Source organism: Phlebotomus argentipes, unplaced genomic scaffold (assembly GCF_947086385.1).
Source record: "Phlebotomus argentipes unplaced genomic scaffold, Phlebotomus argentipes genome assembly contig_75, whole genome shotgun sequence".
NCBI classification, from domain to species: domain Eukaryota; kingdom Metazoa; phylum Arthropoda; class Insecta; order Diptera; family Psychodidae; genus Phlebotomus; species Phlebotomus argentipes.
In genome coordinates, this window is record NW_026776170.1 from 1,653,491 (window position 1) to 1,659,765 (window position 6,275).

The window sequence follows — 6,275 nt, forward strand, 5'->3', positions numbered from 1 at the left end:
TCCTCGTGAATTCGTACTGAAAAGGTTATACTATACATTATATGTATATCAGGAAGTTTCCGCTCAAGGACTTCAATCGGCATTCGAGACTTTCGGAAGAAAAATATCTGAGGCTGCTCACGTGATAATAGAATTTAAGTGAAAGAATTTGAAACACATTGGCTGAAAGATCTTACACATCATCAAGCACAACATGCATCATCGGCAACCTCCACAGCTTCTATTCTACAATATCACATCACCCGAGTAAACGGAAAAATTATTTTAAAAAATTTTCGCCCTATTTTAATAATTCTTCGAGCGCTCGTTACGTGCTCGGGTGAATTAAAAATTGTGATCAAACCATCATATGAACCTAACTGATGGAGCCTGACGATTGCCTTATTTTAAGTTCATAAGTATGAATTTTTTCCACAAAATGTGGTCTGGAATAAACTGAATAGACTCTATTCTACATTAACTATTATCATTATTTTTTATTGTAACTGACTAGTCTATCGAAAGAACAACTTGTCCTGCCAACGCCAATAGATTGAATTGAATTATCCACCGATTTCGAGTGTATCTATCAGCATATTTAATTAAGTATTAATGAGATAATTATCAATTGAAATCATGATCAATAAAACTCCAATCAGTAGATTAAAATAATAAAAACATAATGTTCTTTCTAATTTGACTAAAATTTAATGTTATTTGATGATTGAATAATTTAAGTATTTGAATTTTTTTGTACCGTTATATCGTTGTTCATATAAACAAGCAACGACAATTTAAGATGAATAGACATACATTCAAGTTAAATCTATTGTTTTTTCTCAATTAATATTTCAAATAAATAAAATTTATGTTCTGAGTAAATTGACCACTTAAAGAGTGCCGGGCAGCATTGTCATGTAAGTAAACTAATAGAATATGTTTCTATTAAGGAATACAAAAGCAGGTAAATACCACTGCTTTAAATAGGGTTTTTTGTGAGGTAAGAATGTTTTGAAGTCGTGCAGGCAACTGGGTAAGTTCGTAACTTGCCTCATTTCTGATTAACATCTTCCTTTTAAACACATTAAAATAAATTTAATTTTAAACGGCTTGACGAACAAGTTCAGTCTTTTCTAGCTAAGTTTAGTCAAGATTTAAAAATTCCATACAATCTACTATTTTTTGGACAATGCTTCATTCAATTCAGGAGTGGACTCGCGCCTCCGCAGTGCATGGCTGTGTCTTTCGGTGATCTCTCTGTGTCGTGCTGGTTCCTTTCGTTTCGTTGTGGGTTTCTTTCTCTGTACGGCCCGGTCCAGTGTCTGCTTGGTAACGTGTGGTTCTCGCCTTTGCTCTTCGTACCGCTAGAGTGTCTTTCGTGGATGGTTTTTCCCCAACCGTGAGATGCCTCCATGTTACTTCTTCATTATGTTTCTCTCTTTTTTCCCTGCTTCTCTTGTCTTTCTTTTCCTTTCTTATTATTCTTTTGCTTTCTTGTTTTGGTTCGTTTCTGTTTGTTGTTCGTTTAAAATCCGTTTTAGAGTGTCCTTTCTCACCGGAGTCTGGATTATGGTGTGCATTGTCCGTTTTTCTCTGTCGGTCGGAGCTTGCTCTACCCTAACTAGACACATTGGCGCGCCACAAGCTCATCCGAGCTTAAACCGCCTCTTACCCCTCTACCCCCTTGTCTCCCGAATTCCTCAGCCGATATCCCGTATCCCGTAGCCTGCATATATGTCCATTTCTGTGCTAGCTTAAGTTTTAGGATAAGTTAATGTACTATTTCGGTCAATGATGCGGGAGTTTCTGCCGTTTATTCCGCTGAGGCTGTAATGAATGTCGGCGGCAGCCGCTGCTCGAGGCCCTCATCGGGGGGAGCCCGGGATGTGAAGGACTCGAGCGTATATATGATAATAAAAATAAAATAAAATATAAAATATGGGGAATAAGACAATGGTTAAACTGAACTGTGATGTGAATTTTAAAATTCATTTCAGCATATATACATTTACACTAGACATTTACACTATCCTGGTCTGATCACGCCACCTCCCTTTGCCGCAAGCTCAACTATTCTCTTTACGTCCTCAGACACTATCGGGACATCACGCCCTACGACACTTAGCTGCTTCTCGCGCGACCGCTAATTATGCCATTTTTTTCCTATGGAGCAGAGCTTTTCTTTCTGGCGGATAGTGACACACTCCGTCGGCTGACTGTAGCATTCAACAATTGTGTCAGGTACGTCTGCGGACTGGGTTCCCGCGATCACATCTCTGCCCACAGGGATGTGCTGGTGGGCCGAAGCTTGTCCTCCTTCCTGCAAATGCGAGCCCTAATTTTCTTAGATCGTCTTTCCATCACCGGCTTCCCTGAATATCTGGCTTCGCTCTTGACGAGGGATGGCTCGACCAGGCTCTGGGGACTTCTTGTTACTCGAGCTGAGCATGAGACTTTTTTCCGTACCCTCTATGTCCTGAGGGTTTTGTTTTATAATGCCCTTCCGCGTGAGGCGCGCGAGACCGTGGGGAAATCAGGACAAAACGATGGAAAAGTCCATTCGCATGTTGTACATTTGCGTGTCCGTCGGTGGTGAAGGGAGGACGTTGTGCTAGCGGCTCGTGGCGCTAAGCTACTGGGAGACGAAGGAGCCTAGTCACGAGGGTTGTTTGGATCCGGATGAGGTATAGTGCCAGGCGGTGAGGGGCCTAGAAAGTCAATTCTACCTTTCGGAACCTCTTTTGCTCTCGGTTACTTTTGCTCTCATCCTCTGCACTCTGACTTCTCTAGCAGGAGGCCATGATGCACCAAATCGAACGCCTTCGTGATATAGATAAATAGTCTCCTTCCATCTCTTAAGTGATTTATATTTTTTGTCTGTTTGATTATACAGATCATTTGAATATAATTTTCTTTGTGATTCATTTGATTTTTTTTAACCTGGACGAGAGTTTTGTGAGTGGAAGGGATAGAGAGGGTTAGGGAAGTGCAAGCCAAAGGACTGAAAAAACTTTACAATCGCTGGGAATTGAACTACAGCCATTCGGTTTAGGAATACCATGCGGACATTAAGGACCGCATGTTCACCGATGCTCTAAAAGAATATCAAGATAAATTTAATAGTATTATTCTTATTCCATGATTTATGGTTCGTGTACACACGTGATTTAAATTTTGCATAGACAAGAAAAAATGTTTTTTTTTTGTACTCCTAGACTGAAAACAAAAAAATTTCTTCGTATTTTCAAGACTTTGGTAAGTAAGTGTGAAGTATAGATGACAGAATTCAATAAAATTACACACATGCCCGGATACTATATTTATTCGGACACTTGTGCCATTTTCCTGAGGATTTTTATTAATTATATATCTATTATTTTCTCCACATTGACATTGCAGTTTTAGAGATGACAAAGATTATAATTGAGAATCGTCTTTGAAGATGTTAGCGGAGTTTCAGCAATATTCTGCAGCGATCAATATTTTCCGTCAGAAAATTAGGTAAAAACTATCTTTACTTGGCTTTTAATGTACTTTGTTGGCTTTTAGGGTTTTTCAATATAGCGGCGTTCGTTATAACGTCACAGACTACTAATGTATACGGTTTACTACAGGGCGTCGACACACATCTTTTAGTGAAGAGATTATCAAAATCGGTTGATAAACAGCAGACATATGGGCCTGTAAAAGTGTGAAATTTAACCTTCCATATCTCCGTGATTATTTTTCGGCCAAGAATTGGTTTTCAACGATGTACGGAAAATGGCCAATTCGCTTAAGCTCATTTTTTCCAAGCATGACGTTTCGGAGTATATTTTCCTCCTTCCTCAGATGTATGGGTTTTTTGGGCAAAAGCTGGTCAGAAAATACAATTCACCACCCAACTCGACCACTTTAACATATTGCATCATCCGCATCTCCGAATCAACCGATCCTGAAGAATATAGCCCCAAAAATAACAGTTCTTTGCAAAGGTCTTGGCCTCAAATACAACATACTACAATTGTTGGGTTTGAGGCCCATAGATGGCGTAAGAAACGAAACGGGAATGCCCATCTAGCATCCCTTCTTGGAATTTACTTCTCATTTCTGAGAAAGCCACCGAATAGTTAACACCTACATTAATCAAGCAATAAATATTGAATAAATAGTTATTAGGTCATTCTGCCATCTCTCATCATCATCCTCCTCAACCCCTAGTTATCTTCGGGATCTCAGGCTCTCGACTACAAGTCTGGGATTGAGATTATCCTTGTTACAGGTGAGTCACAAGCCGTAACAATAATTTAAAGAAAATACATGGTTTCGTTTTCGAGTTATGTGATTTCGAAATTTTAAAAATGATTTTTTTGACATTAGCGATGATTCTACCAAGTAATAATGTTAGGGTGGGAGATGCCATTTTATGAGACCTTTCTAATAAATAAAAAATCATTCCAATCAATTTATAAGAAAAGGAGCTATGGTCATTTTGAGTGTCAAAATCGGAACCCTAATATCTATGATCTGAAAGGTTCTAGGTCCTGAAGTAGCGTTTCGTTGGAAAGGTCTTGAGGTCGGCTATAACATACCAAAATTTGGGTCCGATTCATGCTATAAGGGCTGAACAATTGAGGAAAATGTATTTTGGGGGTGTTCAAAATGGCGGACGGAGGGGTAGGGGGTTGGATAAACTGTGACAAAAATAAATCAAAAAGTTAACTTTCAAACATTCGGAATGGTTCTTGCATTCTCCAAACGAATCTAATTCAAAATGAACATATGCCTGTGTGATAAGTTCCTTAGTCAGAAAACAGATCGTAAGTTCATCCTAGAATGATTCAATTATTTTAATTATTAATTTTTCCTCTACTCTGTGAACGTTTTGTGCTTATCTCACTACGTTGAAATGTTGCTAAGTTCGTCCTAACATCCGATACTGATTAATATGAATTGCGAGCATTAACCTATTCCATTGGAAGGAAAACATAGATGAAATCGACAAAGGTATATTACTGAGAGATAAAATAGACTAGACTAGAATTAAGTCAATTTCGACATATGTATAATTACTCACTTACTTAGGAGGGCATAACATCTCATGGCAAGATAAAGCCTTTTCCATTAAGGGAGATATTTAGACAAATTTTTTGTTTCACGATGACAAAGTCATACCTTGCCGATCAACCATAATTGGTTCTAAATGTCCATCTTTATATATAGTGATACAGCGCAAGACAATTCCAGTGAAGCGTATGTTTCAACTGGAACATTCAACAGCAACCAAATGAGCTGCTCAATTTGCCATTGAAAGACTTCATTTTATGCACTATGCTGTATTCCAACATTTGGAAAAAACTTGATTCCATCACACGACTGTAGCATCAAGAGCCAAGCTCGTTGACCACTGATCCACAACCGCCCTAATTTCAACGTAATCCAGAAATAATCACTTTGAACAACGAATTTAAAAGGTTTTTGTCTTGATTTTAAACTATTGTAGCGAACACTACTAATACAATTAGATGCAAGAAGCACACACTGGCGTATGCTGTCCATAGAAGTAGTATTTACTTTTTTAACACTAGAAAGGTCTAGAGCAAGCTTTATTTTGAACGAATAAATCAGTATGATCAATTTATAATGGTTTTAGCAGATAAATTTTCAAATGAATGTTTTTCTTGACATCTTGACTTGAAGTCTTTAGACACTATTTTCACGCTAATAAGAAGAATTTTGCCCCTTAAACGGAATTTTCCTGCACTTCAAAAATGGGAAATGACAAGTGTTTTGAACGTACAAATATTATTGACCGATTGCAAATAAAAAGTGAACCTTTTAACTTTTTGGTGCTATTGACGAAAAATTAGCTTTATTTCCTTGGCTTTTTGAAAATCTGTACATATCTCAAACCACAAGTCTTTACGTGCAGTACAGCGAAGCTTAAGAGTAAAATTTAGTCACGGTGCCCGAAACGCCGTTTCCAGTGTTAAAGATACATTAAATCCGATGGTTGAGGTAGTCTCTTAATTTTATTTTAGCTATAAACTAAATGTCTCATAACATGATTTTAAACTTACACTCCTAATAATCAAATTTTACTTAAATGAAAAAAGTCATACAATCTATGTGTTATTGATTAAAATTTTATGGAATGTTTTCTTTTAAACCCATTCGTTTTATTGGTCATTTTACTCTAGTTTTCAATCAACTTCATCGCATTTAGAAAATGTCAAAGAAATTCCAGCATACGGTTAAATAGTACCTACTAATGTTACTAAATTCTATTTTTTACTTCTTTTTCATATCATTCTAGA